Raw genomic sequence first — 21,528 nt, forward strand, 5'->3', positions numbered from 1 at the left:
TCCCAACCTCACTAGTTGGGTTATTTACTTGACACGACCGCTTTACTTCTTATTTGAGAAGTAAGTTTGAGCGTATCAGCTGACAAAATGATACCATGTTCTGGATAGTGTTTGCATGTATAGGTGAAAACAAGTTGAATGTGTTGGCTCTAATCAAGACATATATAGGCACCCACTGCATGACCTTCAACTACCACCTGAATTGGGAAAGTTGATAATCTGATAGTGTAATGATGTTCAAATAGAGTGTGAGGAGATTTGAATGTTAAACAGTTAGTATCTAACTAGAACTTGTCCGGTTAGTCCTGCGAGGAGAATCTGTGTTAGAAGCTACGAGTGACCATAGGCCCTTGTTCAAAATTGCCAATATCTAGCATAAAAGAGGATAACCAAAGGAAAGAATTGTCCCTTTTGATCCAAATATGTTGAGCCTGAAATAGACAAATAGTTTTTTATTCACCAACTTCCCTTCCAAGTTCTAATGTTTTTGGCCCCAAGACTTCCTTGGACATGTGCACCTTGACTAAGGCCGAAATCCTAAGTTAAGGGAGGGTAATGCAATAAGTGACCTCATCTTGGCATTGACCCTACTTTGGGTATTGTGCACCTCGACTGATAGACCAACTATGAGTTGAGGGTGGCTATTTAAGTGAGGACCCAAAAATGGGTATAAAAAGAGTTAGATGTTGAGAAGAAAAGCTTAAGTGAGAAAAAGATGTGATTTTAAGAAGTTATCAATTGATTGAAAAAGAAAAGAAAAATAAAATAAAAAGAAATAACAGAATTTTAAGAGAAAAAGATGCAAAATAAGTGAAAGTCACATCCAAAAAAGGGAGCAAAGCAAAGAAGAAAAGAGAAGAAAAATAGGGTTTTAAAAGGCAATGAAAAGAGGTAGGAAGCTCAGCGGTAATGTCAAGGAGGAAAAAGTCACTAAAAATGTACCCTAATGTACCACACCTGACCCTAAGCCTACGTGACAAGCCAAGAAACTCCTACCGTGATCCTAGAGTCTAGTATGGTGAAACTAATCCGTGAATATAAGGGCAAGCCTATGGCGAAGAATACTAACTATACTTGACCTTTTTCTTGAGCGTGAGTGTTGAACAACGATACTTGTACCTAAATTCATAATCACTCTGTGAAAAATGAGGATTTCTTTTGAAGTGAGACCACTAGTTGCGGTATCGAAAAGTTGGTACCTTGGTAAGAGGCAAAATGGTAAAGGTTTCTAGGCATGGTGAGTTTGTAGAATGATGTGATCCGCATGAGTTAGCTTGTTGAACCTGATAGAGTGATCCTGCACTAAATCAAAGAAAGAATTGTAGTTTATAGACATGTGATTTCTAGAGATTAAAAGCGTATACTTTTGTACACATATTGTTTTGAGACATTATGCATCGCTTGAGGAAAAACAACGAATTTAAGTTGAGGGTGCTGGTGTACCGTGGTCATATGGTGTTTTCAATGCATTTTGCTTGATATTTGTATGTGTATAGAGACTTTTTGTATTAGTTTTAACAGGTCTTTTGTCTTGTTTTGCAGGAAAGATGTCCAAGATGAAAACGCATAAGGCAGCTTGAAAAAAGTGCAGATTGAGACCTACGAAGTCCATCGACGGTCCATTGTCTCATCGACGGACCGTATGTGGTGACCGTCCATGTACAGTTTAGGCTAAGGAGATGATCGAGGAAATATGACTAAGTGTGGAACCACAGAAGCAAACAGATCGATGGACCATATTGGTGAACCATTGATTGGTTCATATAAGGTTCCAAGTACATGACTTATTCAAGATTCTAAGTCTGGAACGACGGAGAATCATCGACAACGCATAGATGGATTGACGGACTGTACTGTTTCTCCGACGTTTGATTCAGAGAAAGTGCTACCCGTTGAAGAAAAATTATTCCAAGTATGTACTGACGGAGGCAGTCGACGGACCATCGTTCCATCTACGGTCCGTCAGTGAGGTCATCGATTGAAGTCACATTTCTTGATAAAACTTTCCTTATTTCAATTCCTTTTTTTAATATTATGTTTTCTATAAAGAGGGGATTAAAAATTCATTTTGGGGGTAAGCAACCATTATTATTGTTCTATTTTGTGTTGGAGATTATTGGTTGCAAGCTTTGGGAAATTTTCAAAAAATTTGGTTTGAAGTTATTTTCTTGCACTTTCAAGTTGAATTTCTGGGTTTCTTCTTATTGTTGAGTAAGTTCATGAATTCTTTATTTAATATTATGAATTGTGATCTTTCTAGCATGGGTAACTAAATCCACAACTAGAGTTGTGGAAACCTTGGGTAATTAACAAAGTAATCCTACCAATTAAGTAATTATCAAGTAGTGTTCTTGCATGTATTGACAATTCTTTCTCTTAGAAGCCTTTTTAACGAGTGCACGCGTTAGAACTCGCCTTGTTGCTACTTGGCGGACCAAGGAGGTAGGAATAGGAAAAGAATTATCAACATAGATTTAGTGTGATACTATCTAATAGGCTAGTGTTGATTGGTGCAAAATAATAACTAAGTCATACATCTATTATGATGTCTAATATGAGGTAAAAGTAAGGTTAGTAGCTTATACACACATAGCCGTACCAAGGTAGGAGATGAAATTTTCTAGATGCCAAACCAAGGATTTAGAGATACATAACTTGCCACTATACATGCAAAACACTAGGAAAGAATAACGATTGCCAGGAATACGACATTATGAACCTGTGGGGAACACATATACCCTAGTTAGTCTCACAACTTGATAGAAACTCAACATTTACTTTCGTTTACTTATGAACTTAGATTTTGTTTAGATGCTGATTTCATAAAAAAAACCTTTTAGTTACTTGTTTTTAAAAATACCTTGGCTAAATAGACAGTTGAGAATTAAATTAATGTCTATACCATTTTCCTCGTGGGATTGACCCACACCCACTATTTGGGTTTTCTAAACATGATTACGACCGATTATACTTTTTTAGGGAGATGTAATTTAAGCGTATCATAGTTACCTACGATTGCAAGTGACCAGGTGTAGGTTAGACGATAGGGCGTCGATGTCTCCATTGTTGAACACTTATCCATTTTTGGGAAGATTCCAAAATGACAAGTCTCTGAACTTACCTACCAATGTGCAGGACGGTTGGAAAGGGAAGCGTCGACTGACCTACAGACCGTAGGTCAGGGTTGGAAGTTCACTACCAAGTTTTAAGTGAGTTCAATTATTTAGTTAATTAATTAGGGGTTAAGGGGTGGCTAATGAAGTTATTTAGTGACTATATAAACTACCCTAAGTCTAAACCTAACTTAACACCCCACAATTCCTAAACTCAAATCTCTCTACCTTCTCTTTACTTTCTCTTTCCCAAAGAAGACTCCATAGAATGTCAAGTTCTAAGGGTTCTAGGGAAGCAAGAACATTACTTTTATCCATAAATATTCAAGGATTAACAAGGTATGAGAACCTTTCACCTTTGGGATTCTTTCGCCAAAGGGTTATTCCAGAATTGGTTTCAAAAAAATGAATTGTATATAGGTTTCTATATAATCTGAAATTGATCTTTCAAATTGTATTGTTATTAATTTCTAATGATTATTTTTGTTATGTTATGATTTATTATCATTATTTTATGGTAGTTCTTGATGTTAAACCTGGTATGTGGAATAGATCATGAATTGACCTAAATTCCCTAACCCTAGTTTATGAACTCATGTTGAATTGATTAGGATTGATGCAATTGACTTAGTTCTTGTGTTACTTACTATTGAATGATTTTATTACACCTATTGTTGGATGAAATTGTTTGTTTGATGGTAACACCATGGATGATGGCTTGTGAAGGAGAATTGGTAAGACTTTGTGATCTCAAACATTTACTTTAATTGTAATGGATTGTAATTGGTGATGAAGTTCAATTTAAGAATATCTTGTGATTGTATTAAGTAAGTGTTGGTATGATGATGAAATTGAAATGTCTTTGTTATGTGAAGTTGTGATATTATGTTTACAATGTAATGATGTAAGGTTTGTTTTGAATTCCCTATGTCCCTTATTATGACATGATGATGATAATGTATTGATCTCACATATAAGGGTTGTATTGTAAGGATATTCTCATGCAATTCTTAGTGAGATAATGATTATGAGTATACAAGGGGTTAGTCTCCTATGACCTAAACTGAGCTATGATTGTTAAAGGAACACTTAAAGACATCTCAAAAGGTACTCTATCTTAGCACAGAGTGAACTAGTAGTGAGGAGTGTCCCTTCCCAAGTTGGTAAGGTAGGATCACTATTGTACTCATGATATTGGAGACTATAATTCAATGTGAATAAAGAGGGTCCCAAGCATATCTCCTAGTTCTTGAATTATTTGCTCCCAAAGGAATACTAGTTAGTGGATCCACCTAGATTTGATGTTCATGTTTTGGTACTACCTCGGCAAGTAGACGACCTTCTTTCGGTGTAGGATTTCATGTCTCTGAATTCCACATTTAGCTCATGTGGTCTATGTCGGTTAAGGTAAGTATTCCCGAAAGCAAAATGAAGTAATAATATGAACACTAATTACGGTGACTTAAGGATTTTAACTTAGTCTAGGGAGGGTATAGGACTCTACCTATACATTGCACTAGTTGGACTTGAGGGAAGTCCTAGAAGATTTGTATTATGTTTTATAAAGTATATGTTATGCATATGTTTACTTTACATGTTGATGATCCTATATGATGTTAGTTTCATGCATGAACATGTTATTGGTCTATATTGTTAAATATGATGATGACTACTCTTGATGTTACGTGATGTAATGTTAGGAATTACTTGTGATCCTTTTTTTGGTTTACATGGTTGATTAAGGTTATGGGGTTTTACTTGGTCATTGCACTTGTATACTTGATGATGGGTTATGAGTAAGGGTCTTGCATATGTTGTAATGTTATAAGCTCTTATACGTGCTTTGATTTTATATCATGATGTTCGAGTTGTCTTGGTTATGTACTCTATTATGATATGATACGTGTTGATTTGGTCATACTTGATGATGTTGGTAATTATGTTGTACATGATCTTGTCTTAAGGAATTTGTGATTATTGGCTTATTTGGATTCTTGGTTGTGCATAAGGCTTTTCAAAGTAACTTATCATGGTTTTGGACAAATGTCCCCTTTAGAATGATTTCAAATGTTTTAGGTGCATGTTTCCATACATAATACAAGTGGTGTTCTAACCCATAATTCTATGTTTCTACAATTATGTAGGTTCCGGCCGTTAATCTTTGAGAAGGGCCATTGGAAGATAGCTTGGATTCTTATTCTCCAAGTTTGGTAGGTTTTCACCTTTTGAGGACGATGCCACTATCTAGCTATTTGAAGTTGTTTTAGTCTAAAGACATTTATTTAGTTCATTCTCTTTCTTTTGAAGACTATTATTATATAAGCCTATATGTGGTTGTTGTTGTAATGAAGTATGGGCTATGCCCAAATGTTGTACTCAATCTAGAAGACATTTCTATTAGAATATTTATGTATTATGTATGTGAACTAAAAGTAGAAGCCTATCTAATGCTTCCTATGCGAGGAGTCTATGTAAACTCTCTATGTATATATGATATGTAAGGAGAGGTCTACGTAAACCTCACTCTATAGATGTATACAAAAAGTTCTAAATTTTCCTCAATTTAACCAATGATATGTAATGATGAATGCTAAGAGGTTAGTCTTACTCCTCTCCGAGGACAACGACAACAGTTACGTCTAGGGGTGCTCCCCGGGTGTGACATATGGGATGGACTCCACAATAATTGGGCTTTCTGAAATTGGAAACTGCCCCCCAAATGATTGGGTGTGGGGTGTTGAGAGGAACTGCAAGGCTGAAAGTCGGTGCGAATATTAATTTGGATTGTTTTTATCTAATGGGAATGCATGTTGTTGATGATTAATGTGTGTGTCTTATTTTTTCTTTTATGTGCAAGATCAGTTTAGGTTAGTGTATGTCGTTGCCTTTTAAACTTCTACGAAATTTAGTTTCTGACCAAAAAATAGTATATTCCACCTCTAAAAAAGAGTTAATTATCTTTGGTATCTATTGGTATAGTTTGACATCGTGATATTCATTGTCGAGTTTCCACACCTATTTATGGTTTAGAGTTAACAATTATGTTTATGATACATTTTTTTGGCAGTCATAATATAACTTTATATTGGCAGTTTTTCAAGTTAGATAGTTGATCTCTTACATGTAGTTACTATGTAAATATATAGAGAATTAAAGGTTGTATGTGATGATAATTAATACATAGAATTGTAGGTAAAGCAAGATGGAGATGATGCAGATAAATAGTGAAGGAAGAAATCTGACAATGAAAAGCCTACTCATTCCCCTCCTGCCAGAGTTACAATACAATCTACAAATACTTGAGCTAAAATTGAAGCTTCTTTTGAAAGTAGTCCACAATTATAGGTTCCTTTAGAAAGCCTTGAAGATATGACTCGATATAGATGTTAAGGTTAACGCCTTCGTGTACTTAAGAAGCTACAAATGTGATTAGAGCTGAACATACATATTGTGGTACGGAATAAGGAATTACAACATGGAAACTAAGAACTATTCCCAACCACACCTAAAACATAGTATCGGATAAAAGTTATTAGTTATTGGGATAATGCACAAGTATCCCATCAACCTATGCCCAAAATCTCAGAGACACACTTATACTATAATATGGTCCTACTACCCCCTGAACTTATTTTATTAATAATTTTGTACCCCTTTTCGGCCTACGTGGCACTATCTTGTGGACCCAACGCTGGTTGAATTTTTTTTCAAGCTAGTGCTACGTAGGCTGAAAGGGGTAGAAAATTACTTATAAAATAAGTTCAGTTGGTAATAGGATATTAGTATAGTATAAGTGTTTCTCTGCGATTTCGGACATAGGTTGAGGGGGTACTTTTGCATTTTCCCTTAGTTTTTTCATATTTAGTATCATTAACTCTTGCAACAAGGGTCCTGTCATCATTCTTGTCAGAATTTAGTTTGAAGGTTTAGTGCTTTCGTTAATGTGTGTGGTGGTAATTGCATTATTTCTTATCCCAACATATGTGCTCTCACCTTGAATGGTCTTTCTTGTCATCACATTCTTGTACGCTCTGTCAAAGGTATACAGTTCGCTTCACAGCTTCACGAAAACATATTTTCCTAATAAGGTAGGTTATAGCCTCATGCAAAGCACAGTTAACCATAAGAAGTACATAGATGTACAATGTGCACTTATTTAATACATGAACTTTTGCTCCCCATGAAACAGGTTTATCTCTTATGAATTATAGTACGGAAAAGAGTCAAATATTCCCCCACACTATTCGAAAAGGTGTAGATATACGCTCCTTTTAAATTTTCATTTACTCATGCCCTCGCCATCCAACTTTTCATCCAAATATGCTCTTATGGGCGTTAGTTATCATGTTGGACATATCCAACTCATTTTTCATTTCTTTAAATGTCATATGGATCTGCTATGTCATTTTGACCTTACCACATGACATTTATATAGAAATCGAAGGATATTCGGACTCAGAAACACCTAATCTGACACATAAATCAACCCATTTTAAATAAATTATCCGACCGATTTTCAACAATTTTGTTTAATTTTTATTTTTTCGATAAATTTCGAAAATGAGTAATTGATTAATAAAAAATATAGGAAGAATATGAAAAAAATATAAAATTTTAACGCAAAAAATTCACAAATAATTATAGTAACATTAAATTCAATTTAAACACTTTTTTTTAAAATTTTTATTTTTTCGATAAATCCCGAATGAGTAATTGATTAATAAAAAATATGAAAAAATATAAAATTAATGTCAAAAATCAAAAAAGAAATACAGTAACCTTAAATTCAAAAATTTCAATATTTTTTAAATTTTTCATTCGGCAAATCCCAAAAATGAGTTTACAAACAAAAAATATAAAAATTTACGCAAAAAATTCACAAATAAAAAAATAGGAAAATGTGAAAAAAATATTTTAAAAAATTATTTAAATTACTGAATTTAAGGTTACTATATTTATTTGTGAGTTTTGACGTAAATTTTTTATTTTGTTTTCATATTTTTCCCTTTTGATTAATAAATTACTCATTTTCGGGATTTGCCAAAAATTTTATAACTTTAAAATTTTTGGTAGAATTACTATATTTATTTGTGATTTTTAGCGTTAATTTATATTTTTTTCCATACTTTTCATATTTTTTATTAATCAATTACTCATTTTCGACATTTACTGAAAAAATTAAAAATTTTAAAAAAATATTGAAATGTTATATTTAAGGTTTCTATATTCATTTGTTAATTTTGGGCGTTAATTTTATATTTTTTGTCACATTTTTTATTAATCAATTACTCATTTTTAAAATTTACCGAAAAAATAAAAATTAAATAAAATTGTTAAAAATGGGTCGGATAGTGAATTTAAAAGGAGTTGATTTATGGGTCGGATTAGGTGTATAAAATCCAAATATCTTTCTATTTTCATATAAATGTCATGTGATAAGGTCAAAACGACATGACAATTCCATGTGGCATTTAAAGAAATGAAAAATGAGTTGGATATGTCCAACATGGCAACTAACGTCCGTAAGGGCATATTTGGACCAAAAGTTGGACGACGAGGGCATGAGTGAACCAAACTATAAACGGAGGATATATCTAAACCTTTTCGAATATTTTAGGGCCATTTTGACCCTTTTCCCATTATAATATTTTGTTTCAATGATCTAGTTTGCAAGGTTGGATTTTTTGGCACTTATATATTGACTAATATGACAATATTTTAAGTTGTTCAGGGTTGAATTATTCTACACTCAAGACCAAATTTAATCTAGTGATGTGAAGCAGGCAAGTTTCACTTTCTTAGGGCCTTTACTTCTATGGACTTTTGAGATTTCAATATGGACTGTTTTAGTGGTCTATTAAAAAACTAACACTCATGATAGAAAATAAAAGAAAATAAAAATGTTTTAGGATGTCTGATGCAAGAAAAACTTGTCTTTCCTAAAAAAATGTTTCTGAGTTAGCTTCCAATAAGAATGTTCGCTGGAAGGACATGCAAGAAAAATGACCACATTGCTTGTTGACAATATGAAGTAGTACGAGATGAAAACACTTGATTCATCAAGTAAAAATCTCCATCACATACTTCAGCAAAAAATATATAAGCAGTTGAACCTTCACTAATAGGATAAGAAACTTATATGCAGAGACAATGGAAGTAACATGTTTATGGATCTACTCTGCAGATTCTTCACTATTATAGCAATCTTGGTCGTCATCTGCTCTCTTCTGCACTTAAAAACAATTGTTGGGTAATACCTTTCTGCACTAAGACATTTTCAAATATCCAATTATTGGATTTGGTAGGAGAACATCCTCTATTTGCAGCATTGGAGGTTCTCTAAAGGTAGTCTACAAGCATAACCGGTAACAAACCTGTTAGACAATTGGCATTTTTTCAGCTTATTATTATTTTTACTGTTCTTTACTTATTTCAATTTAGTGCTTCCTATTTTCTAGCTAGACTTAGTCAACTTTAGTTGCTAAACTTTCTGAAGTTAGTGGCCCCATTATGGCTGTTAGTGGCTCCCTTTTATGGTAGTTAGTGACACATGTTCTTATTTTAGTTTTAATGTTTATGTTTTCTTCTTTTTATAAATTCAGAATTTCTGCAGATTAATATACACAAGGAATTTCATAAGTTCACTCTATTTTTATTTTTTCAAATTAGTTTCTTGAGTACTTTTGTTCTAACAGTGGCATCAGAGCCTCAAGTTGATCTTACACGACCAAAAAAGGTTTCAACCTACAACACAAATAGCATCCAACAAACTACCTTTAAATCCACCATTCACTTTCACTGGTGAAAATTACCAAATCTGGTTTGTGAAGATACAAGCTTTTTTGGAAGCCTATGAACTTTGGGAAACTGTGATGGAAGATAAACCACTTGCTGCTCTACCATCAAATCCTACCTTGGCTCAGATCAAATCCAATAACGAAGAGAAGGCAAAGAAATATAAATCCAAGTCTCTTATGTAGAATGATGTGGCAGATACTGTGTTTTACAGAATCATGGTTGCAAAACTGCAAAAGAGGCTTGAGATATGTTGAAAGAAGAATATCAAGGCAGCGATAGAACACGTCAAATGCAAGTGTTGAAACTAAAAAGAGAGTTTGAGTCCTTGAATATGCAGGAGGATGAAACTATCAGTAAGTATGCTGATCGAATATCCTTAATTGTTAATAACATTAGACTTCTTGGTGAAGAATTTACAGATAAACGAATTGTGGAGAAAGTTCTTGTGACTCTTCCTGAGAGATTTGTATCTAAGATTTCCTCTCTTGAAGAATCCAAGGACCTGAGCAAATTTTCATTAGGTGAACTAATGAGTGCTCTTCAAGCACAAGAGCAAAGGAGGACTATGAGATGGAAAAATTTCATTAAAAGAGCTTTCTCTGTACAAAAGAAAAAAGGAAAGCAACAATTCCACCAAAAGAATAAGGGCAAGCATGATGGAGGAAACAATAGTGGAGATGTGAAGCAGAAGTTCCCTCCTTGCAAACATTGTAAAAGAAATACACATCTGGAGAAGTATTGTTGGTGGAAAGTTGATTCTAAATTTCTCACATATACAAGCTCAACTCCCCGTTTCTGGCATGCTATAGTTATTAAAGTCTCTCGACGGCGGGAATGGGAGATTACCGGTAGGCCAGGACGGGGGGCAACCATGCATGGTACTTCTCGACCCTGTCTCCGAGGGACAGTTGAACTAGCGACTCATGAATGCTGCCGGGTTGGACGAGCCAATAACTCGAAGGCGTTCGGTCTGTTTTTGAGCAAGAATCACAGCCTTATATATGTGCAACTGTAAGCAGACGGGACACGTATCCAAGGTCTGCAAATCAAGAGCAAAGGCCTCTGGTGCTTTGCAAGCACAGGTAGCAGAAGCTAACGATGCACATGAATAGCAACTATTTGTAGTTTCATACTTTTCAATCAGTGAATCCTCTGATTCATGCCTTCTTGAAGGTGGTTGCACACATCACTTGTGCAATAATGTTGAACTGTTCAAATTCCTAGATGATACTTACAAATCTAAAGTAAAAGTGGGAAACAGTGAGACAGTAGAAGTCAAAGGCATAGGTACAGTGTTTATCTCAACAATATCAGGTATCAAAACAATTTTCTGATGTTTTGTACACACCTGATATGAGTCAAAATTTGTTGAGTGTTGGACAAATTCTTGAACAATTATTCTATGCATTTTAAGAATCGTGAATGTGTTGTTTCTGACCTTCTAGAGTAGAGTTATTTTATGTTAAGATGAGCAACAGAATGTTTTCAGTTGATTGGGAGAAATTAACTGAGCAGGCTTACACTATTACTTCACAAACATGTACAAACCTATGGCACCAAAGGTTTGGTCACTTCAATCTGAGATCCATCGCCAAGATGAAAAAAAAGGAACTTGTGGAAAATATGCCTAAATTTCTTTCTAATGCTCGAGTTTGTGAAACTTGCCAACAGGGAAAGCAAACAAAATTGTCATTTCAAGCAAATCAAGTACGAAGAGCTAACCAGAAACTTCAGCTCATTCATACGGATGTTTGCGGCCCTATGAAAACAGATTTGCTGAGTTGTAACAAATACATTCTCCTCTTTATTGATGACTACACCAGAATGTGTTGGGTTTATTTTATAAGACTGAAGAGTGAAGTCTTTGATGTTTTTAAACAATTTAAAGCTTTAGTAGAAAATCAATGTAATCTTAGTATTACGGCTTTAAGGTCTGACAATGGAGGAGAATACACTCCTTCTCAATTTGTGGAGTTTTGTAATAGCAAAGGTATTGAACTCCACTTGACATTACCATACACTCCACAACAAAATGGCGTGTCTGAAAGGAAGAACAGGACAGTAATGGAGATGGCCAGATGTCTTTTGCTCGAATGAAAGATCCCAAATCAGTTTTGGGCTGAGGCAATCAATACCTTTGTATATTTGCTGAACAGATTGCCTACTAAGGCCTTGCAGGACATGACTCCATATGAAGCTTGGTGTGGGAACAAACCATCAATACACCATCTCAGAATCTTTGGGTGTATATGTTATTATCGAGTTCCAGAAACAAAAAGGAGTAAGCTGGATAACAAGGCTCATAAAGGCATATTTATGGGCTATAGTTCATCCAAAGGTTAAAGGATTTTTTGTTTGAAATCAGACAAACTAATTTTCAGCCGAGAAGTGAAATTTGATGAAGCAGGTGGTTCGGATTTGAAAAATCAGAAGACCTCTTATTGTGATTCATTTTCAATAGAGCAGCCTCAACTTTCAGAAGATGAACTAGTGGATGATGCACCAGTGAGGGAAAGTCGATCCTTAAAAGATGTCTATCAGCGGTGTAACTTGGTTAGCTCTGAAACAATAAGCTATGCTGAAGCACAAGACTCTCAGGCATGGAGGAGAGCTATGCAAGAAGAACTAGACATGATCGAGAAGAATGGAACGTGGCAGCTTGTTGACAAACCTAGAAATCGCAAGGTAATTGGTGTAAAATGGATTTTTAAGACAAAACTCAATCCTGATGGAACAATTTGCAAACATAAGACTAGAGTGGTGGTGAAGGGATACGCACAACAATATGGTGTGGATTACCAGGAAAGATTTGCTCCTGTAGCAAGGTATGACACAATCAAGCTTATTCTTGCATTTCTATCTCATAGTTCCTGGTAGATTCATCAACTTGATGTCAAATGGTCTTTCTTGAATGGTTTGTTTGCTGAAGATATATATGTAGAGCAACCTAATGGTTTCTCAACTCCTGTAAAAGAGGATCAAGTTTATTTCTTAACAAAGTCCTTGTATGGCCTAAAACAAGCCCCAAGGGCATGGTATGAGAGGATGGACAATCATCTCATCCAACTTGGCTTTAGTAGAATTCAAAGTGAAGCTACTTTGGATGTGAAAGTCAATGCTGCAGGTGAGTCCTTAATTGTCTTAATATATGTGGATGACATGTTTGTGACAGGAAGCAAAATTGAACTAATCCAAAGGTTCAAGGATGAAATGGAGAAAATCTTTGAAATGACTGATCTTGGAGTTATGAAGTACTTTCTCGGCATGGAATTGCTGCAGTCCAGTGATGGAATTTTCATATGCCAGCAGAAATACATTTCGAATGTTCTAAACAGGTTCAAAATGCAAGACTGCAAACCTGTGAGTATTCCAATATGTACTAGTGTGAAGCTTGGCAAGGATGAGGATTCCGAAAAAGTTGATGATAGTATGTATAGAAGCTTAATTGGCAGTCTTCTATATCTAACCGCAAGCAGGCCTGACATTTTATTTGTTTTTAGTTTGCTCTCTAGGTTCATGCATTCGCCTAGAGACACACACCTCACAGCTGCTAAAAGAGTGTTAAGGCATATTAAAGGAACTAGCAAGTTTGGAATTTTTTTCCCAACATCTGCCGAAGTAACTATGAACCTGATCGGGTACTCTGATAGTGATTGGGGTGGTGGAGTTGATGATTCCAGAAACACTGCTGGATATCTTTTCTGTTTGGGGACAAGTTGTTTTAGTTGGAGCTCTAGAAAATAAGAAACTACGGCTCAATCAAACAGCAGAAGCTGAGTACATAACTGCTGATCTGCTGTGAATCAAGTTATCTGGCTAAGGAAGATGATGAAGGACTTAGGCCATGAACAAACAGAAGCTACCAAGATCATGTGTGAAAACAATTCAACAGTTTCAATCTCAAAAAATCCAGTGTTTCATGGTCGAACTAAACATATCAAGATAAAGTTTCATTTTATCTGAGAAGTCCAACAATCTAATGATGTGTTGCTTGTTCATTGTTCATCTGAGAACCAGCTAGCTGACATTTTCACCAAGTCATTGCCAAAGGAAAGGTTTGAAGATCTGAGGCAAAGAATTGGTGTTTGCCACAAAAATGCCAAGGATGAGTGTTAGACAATTGACATTTTTTCAGCTTATTATTATTTTTACTGTTTTTTACTTATTTCAATTTAGTGCTTCCTATTTTCTAGCTAGACTTAGTCAACTTTAGTTGCTCAACTTTCTGAAGTTAGTATCCCCATTGTGGTTGTTAGTGTCCCCCTTTTATGGTAGTTAGTGGCATATGTTCTTATTTTAGTTTTAATGTTTATGTTTTTTTCTTTGTATAAATTCAGACTTTCTCCAAATTAATATACACAAGGAATTTCACAAGTTCACTCTATTTTTGTTTTTTCAAATCAGTTTCTTGAGTACTTTTGTTCTAACGTAACCATGAAAGAGGGACATTATCCATCCTAGTAAAGTGTCTTGGTTAAAAATGATACTCAGGAACTTAAAGTTAGTTTGAAACAAGCAGGCAACAGCTGAACCACATGCCATTCCAAGTGCACATGCACTTAACAAACCAGCTGAAACCTTCATTTGCAAATACAGAGGAACACAATCAGTGATATAATGCATATTCAGTACCCTTGTCGAACCAAGCCCAAAAAATAGATGTCGATCTAGAAGTGAGTATATCTCTGTTTTTGTTTCTCTTCTGTTGGGTTCCTAAAATGTATGGTCGTTTTCAGCTAGAAAGTTAAATCGGTAATATGTTGATTCCATATATAGAACGATTCTCCCTGAATCCTAACAATCCTCCGTCCCTTGTAAATGTATTTGGAGATTTCTTCTGTGTCGCGTCACATTTTGATATGCCATAGATGTAGCTCCCTTGCCTCATAACAATATAGTTTGTACCTGTAACATCACTTTGTTTTGATTTCTTTTTTGAGAACTTTTTCCTGCAAAGTAGTTGCTGACAATATTAAATGATAATTGTACAGATCTAAGTCAATTGAAGTTGTTGCAATCATGGTGTGTTGTCCCTCCATTTTCCTCCCCACCTCCCCCAATCTGTGTTGTTTTAAAACGAAGGTTAGGATAATGATTCTTGTCTAAGTTCATGCATGATTTGGTAGTTCTGAGAATGAATTATAGACAAGCCTGCCTGTATTGTCAAAAGCTAGGTTGGCTATGCAGTCAGCCAAATTATTTCCTTCTCTATAAATATGTTGTATCTGAACCCAAACCATTTGGGATAGTCCCTTCATATCTTCCACTAATACCACAATGTACCATGTTACTTCCCACTCTTCAGTAAGAAGTTTGAGTAATATTAGTGAATCTATTTCTACACAAACTTGTGTTACTCCTTCTGTAGCACAGTGATTAAAACTGTTGTCCCTCCATTTTCCTCCCTGCCTCCCCCAATCTGTGTTGTTTAAATATGAAGGTTAGAGTACCGATTCTTGCCTAAGTCCATAATTCTCTTGTCCTAACTGTGTAGTTCTTCCATAGAGTTCTCTGTAAGACTAGTGATCTGTTTCTTCAGAAACTTGGGTTACTCCTTATGTAGCATAGTGATCTAAGTGTTAGGTTGTGGACCCTGATTAATATATATACTATTTATTCTCCATTTATTCTCTGTAACCAAAAATACTCTAATTTATTAATATATATACCCCATCGCCGTGGAAGTTTACTCACGGGGTGTTACCACGAAATATTGGTTTCTCTCTTTCTCTCTCTAGATCTCATTCTCTCTAAAGTTCTTGTGTTCTTTATTCATCAAGTGTGTGTGTGTGGATTCGATCCCAACACTAAGGCCTCCCTAATTGCAATGGCTTCCGCTTCTAGGCCAGTTATCTCTAAAAAAGTCACTATATTAGGCGAAGCTGTAGGTAGAACTTGCATCTTCGGGTGAATAAGTTTTCCCGATTTCCACAGGTCTGAATTGACCTTAAACTAAATTGTTGAATGATGCTGGCTTACCATGTTTTAGGTTGTTTCTTCTCTTCCATAAGTACCAAATAATGATAGTTCGTAAAGCCATCATGAGTACTTTCAAAAATTGGACAATTTTATGTCCACCATTTGATAAGTACTTGTGAACGCTGCAACCCTTCTAGTGGAATACCTGCAACATTAGCAAGCAATCTCCATAGCTTTGCAGCTGAATATGAGGTTAGAGAAATATGACAGTCTCTGGTTTAGGTTAAGTACAATACCAACATCTAGATGCAATGTTGATCCCCATGTGTTGCAGTACCTCATCTACGTGCACCTGAAACTTCCACATCCTGTAAATGAACTCATGAATCATGATTGCATGATCTGTACCTGTTACTCTACAATTACTTCTAAGTTTTACAAACTAACATTTTCAGTTGATGCTGAGACCATTAACTTTTGAAAAAGAACACTCCATGTCAAGTTCATCTAGTGCAGATTATTAGAGGAACTCTAGGGTACTACGAAAAAGATGGAAACTTGTTCAAATCTCAACCGAACACTTCGAAAAGCATGTCATACAGCCAAGCACCATATAAAAGCTATAAATGAACTATGGGAAGGGGCAAAACATCAAAAACACCAAAATAGCCTCGAGAGTCATTACACTAATGTTGTTCGAGTGTGGTGAACCCAAACAATGATCAAGGAGAATCAAAGAGCTTACAGATTATGCTATGTCTACTGTTAAGTATGATGTAGAAGTAAGAAACTATTGTATAAGGTTGTCTTATCTGATCAACTCTAACCTTTTTTTGAATATAATTATTTCAGTACTTCAAATGCACTATGTTCACTTATTTATGAAAAGATTTGAGTGAGAAATTTGATACAACAAATGCTTAACTTTTGAGAACTACAGTGGGATTGTGAACTAAGACACATTTTATTTAGCCTTTATTCATACTATTTTGATTGCAGGACACCTTTCAGCTTCCAGACATACAACACAATCGAGATACCATTCTTCAAACAACAAAAAAATTTGTATCGATATCGTCGAAATAGACATCATGGCCATTTCAAGAAATTTGCTAAAAAAGAGGAGAGTTTGTATCAATATCGTCAAAGTACACATCTTCCCGTTTTCCTCGTTCTATTCTTCTTTTATCGACATACTAAGTTATTAATTTGTTCCATATTTAACAGAATAGTCTTCCTTCTTCAATTTTCAATATCATTACAACTACAACTAGTTCAAATGAGATAAGTTCTACAAGTGTAATGAATATAAATTTGGTAAGTATATTTTTTAAAATTTATTCACTATTTAGCAAAAGTCACTACTAGGAGTATTTGGTAGGTATTAGTACAACTTTTGTTTGGGCTAGTAATTTGTGTAACGTACATGTTGGAATATGTGCGTCCACTACCAGTCAACGGACTAGGTCCCTTGACACAGCAAAAACAGTGCATAAAACTAAACAATATGAAGAACACAACACAAGCAGTTTACATGGAAACCTCCTTGCTCAAGGGAGTAAAACCACGACTGCCACACAGGATATTTAACCGTTTTCACTAATCTTCACAAGCAAAAGTGAAACCCAATTACAACAACGTGAGAAAAAGCAATTAGTCTCACAACCAAGCAACAACTCTACTGCTTGAAGAGCCTAAGCAGATTTTAGTCTGCCCACTAAGCTATCACCACTAGACAACTTAGGATTCAACTAAGCAACACAAAGGTTGTCCAATAAATCACCACGCTCCAGATGACTTAGGATTTTTACTAAGCAACACACAAGGTTGCCCACTAAATAAGTTTGACTCAACTAACTTAGATTTTTCATCAAACCAAAGAATCTGAATCCTTTATAGATTAGGAACAGATTTACAATGTAAGCATGGAAGAAATAATCCTAAGACAACTAAGTAGCTTGCAACTCTATCAGGTCCTTGTTGCTCTTAGGATGATCCTTCTTGAAGATGGCCTTTGCTTTTTGAACTTGTGAATTTTTGAAATCCAAAACTTTTGTTTGCCAAAACTTATGTTTGTGTTGTTGGAGAAGGGACTATATTCAAATGGACACAAACCCTTGAGACGAGGCTACTGGCTAAGAGCCTGCTGTCGTGAAAAGTTGTGCACCAACCCCTCAGAGTTGGCATTTTTTGAAAACTATCTTTTCATCCTTTTCTCGTGCTCAGACTTTTCGGGACCAGGTCCCTTGTTGCGTTCTTGACAAAGACTTGCTGCTCTCTCTCTCTTCTTTAATGAACTTAATATGTTGTTTTTCATGTTGAAAGTATCAACCATAAAGATTTATTAACCATTGGACAAACAACCTCCTCCATTCTGATTGGTTCAGTACAATGCGCCTTACCTACCACTGACAGGACAGCTTTACAGCTGTACACCATTATGTATCAGATGGAGAGAACTCTGTCTGGGACCAGGTCCCTGCATTTGTGAGATATTGAAACATACATTCTTGTCCGCTGTTCTTATTGGTTTAGGATGTTTCACTTTGCACCTACCACCTAACATGACAACTTTTACGGCTGTACCCCATATTGTATCTGGACGAGATCACTCTGATAGGGACTAGGTCCCCACATTTGTGAGGATCAACAAAACACCTTGAATATAATATTTTCCCCCTTTTGTATGATAGCACACAAATATACGTCATACTGAGTTTATCATTCATCTCACTGTCAGCAGTTCCAATAACAAGGATCTGGTTCCTTGTTAGATCGATAAGTTTGTTAAATCATCAAAACTTCATATCAAGTTCGAACTAACATTTTCCCCCTTTTGATGATAACATACTTATTCACCATTTCCCCCTATCAACAAGAATTCTTAGGGTAACAGGAGTTTCATCATCTCGAAGTTTGTCAACTCATTAAAATATCAACATAGTATTTCCCTCCCTTTTGATGATGCCATACTTATTCACCAGTTCCCTCTATCAAAAAGAATTCTTGGAGTAACTGGAGTTTAATCATCTACGAAGTTTGTCAAATCATCAAAACATCAACATATCATCTTCCCCCTTTTTGATGATGACAAACATATTCTTCCCCCTATCGACAGGACCAGGTCCTCGTCAGGTTGCAAGCACCAAGCATTTATTTCCCCTATCATTATGACCTATCTCTTCAAGTAGCTATCATTGATTCCTCCTATCGATGTGACCATGTCTTCTTCAAGCAGTTATAACACTATTGATCTCATACCTTACCTTAACAACTTTCCCCCTTTTGACGTCATAAAAAAGGGTTAAAGCAGTAAACCTGTATGTTGAACCTACAGGGACAACTATTTTTTTAATTTTTTTTTGTGTTTTGGCACCTAGTCCCTCTGATAGTGTTATTTCAGAAGTTGGACTTTTAGACAACTCATTTCAGTATTCCAGTTAACATAAGCAACTGTCATAGCTTCCAGCACTTGCCTGATTTTCTCATAACAGAAAGATTTGTAACACAAAACAACCAAGGCCTCCGAGATGCATAGAACGACAATTGAGGAACCAAAAAGTATTTTTTTTTTTTACAATCAGACACCTTCCTATACAAAATACTTTGAGTTCTCAGAGTATCAATTTCTCACTTTTCAGACATCATCTTTTCCACTTCATAATATTTCATAGGGTATTTGGTCCTCTTCATACTTAAAACATCTTTATAAGAGAAGTCTCCAGTAAGAGCAAAGAGTTTAACAAATTGAAGTGTGTTTTGAGAGAGGAAAAAAGATAATTTAAAAATGAACTCTGATATTTGAAGGTTAATTGATTTTTCTGGTAAAATAGAAACAAATATGGAATATAAAGAAAGAAAGAGGAAGTATCATTTTGGTACTCAAAAGATGCTTCAGATTCCAGAAATGACAGACATGTGGCAATTGCAATGGTTCTCATGTATAATTCAAATTGCAATGATAAGAGTGCTAACATTTGAGAAAGGACCAGGTCCCTCTCTGTAGTTTGAATGTCATTGCCTAGATCTTTCTTGACCTCCGTTTTCCTTCATCCCCTTTGTGTGTATACCTACAAAAGGTATAAAATTGAACTTTCTAAAACAAACATAACTGAAAATCAAGAATACCTGCTCCATTTTCATAATCATGAAAGAGTTGATTGCTTCAGGCAGGATCCATTCAAGAATGTTTCAGCATTCCCAACATCGGATTTATTATCTCAGACAGGTCTTTTTAACAGCTTCAAGATATTGCTTGATCCACAAGAGTTAAACCCATCAAGCTGCACTAGCTAAATTCTCTGCCTCAATTGATGAAAGAGCAACTGAATATTGCATTTTGATTCCCCATGAGTAAAAGATCAGCCTATAACAGAAGCCATTTCTGAGGTACTCTTTCCATCAACTAGATACCCAGCACAGCATTACCATGTACACGAACTCAAACTGTCTCCTGCTGGACAGAATAGGACTAGGTCCCCTGTTTCAAAATTCTTCAAATTCTACTAGCAGCCTTCAAAGGTGATTTCTTTGTACATAAATTGAGTCTGTGAACCCGATTCATCACCATCCAGCTTCAAGTTAGTGCCCAAAATGTATGTCCAGACACCCATAACATGAAACCTTTTCCGCAGCTTCTTTAACCTGGTAGCAGGTCCCTTCCTTTGTTCAGACAACAATTACCCTGATCACGCTGTGTGATCTTTTTTTCTTTAGATAAGATACTATGAGTACACACTAGTCCTAAATTAGGACTTTGGTAAAGATTTTCAAGACACTCTATCTTCCACTTTGCTTGCAAAACATCATGATGACATTGCTCCTCATAACATTTTCTTGACTTGAAGTATGTTAAGCCATTTGAGCAACTCATAAATGTAATTTTCTTGACGACCTGTGGTACCTTTAAAGTTTTGCTGAACCTGTAACTCTAAGAAGAATTCTTTCATCGTGCTCATTTAGAACTGACTACCAATTAATGCGACAAAATCTTCACACAATAATTCAAAAGATAGCTCCAAAGATGAATTCATCGATATACAATCGAACGATCAGAACTCCTTTCCTAGTGTATTCAAAGAGAGGATTTTTGACTTACCTCACTTGAAGCCATTGTTGAAGAGGAACTTGGACAACCTATCAGCTTGTTGGGAATCCAGTTGTCATACATTACTTATTGCAAACTGAGCTTGATAAGTTTCTTCATTTTCACCTTCAGCACTCACATTATCAGTTTGAACTGCATCATCTTTGTACAACACTGTCTAGAGGATCGGGTCCCTCATCAGGTTCATCATCTACATCAGCTTCTTTGAGATTGTTGGATTCATGAAAAGAATGTTCTTTAGTAAGCTCATTGTTTACACCATCTCTTCGATTCTGAAGCAGTTCTTCCATCTCAGAAACTTCTTTCTTGCAACTTCTAAACTCTTCTAGACTCATCAACAAATACATGACCATTTTTAGTATACCCTGATAAGCCTTGCTGGAGGAAGAGTGTACGACAATTATTCTTTCATCAATGTTGAGATCACTTCTCAATATCATCATTTTTGCCACATAACATGTAGTATTTACCGCTTTAGCCGAAATTTCTTTGGAAGATTAAAAGTATGCATGTTTCACATGAAGGATAGTCTGATCTGCTTCTTCCTTAACATCAATCAGAACCTTTGTCATCTGCAAATATCCTTTTATG

The 21,528-nt window shown here is 35.5% G+C and overlaps 1 pseudogene; it reads right to left on the reverse strand.

The window, feature by feature from the left end:
- Positions 1 to 6,286: 6,286 nt before the first annotated feature.
- Positions 6,287 to 21,000, reverse strand: LOC107009656 (annotated as a pseudogene).
- Between the last annotated feature and the right edge of the window lie 528 nt (positions 21,001 to 21,528).

The sequence above is a fragment of the Solanum pennellii genome, chromosome 2, assembly GCF_001406875.1.
Source record: "Solanum pennellii chromosome 2, SPENNV200".
Classification (NCBI taxonomy): Eukaryota; Viridiplantae; Streptophyta; class Magnoliopsida; order Solanales; family Solanaceae; genus Solanum; species Solanum pennellii.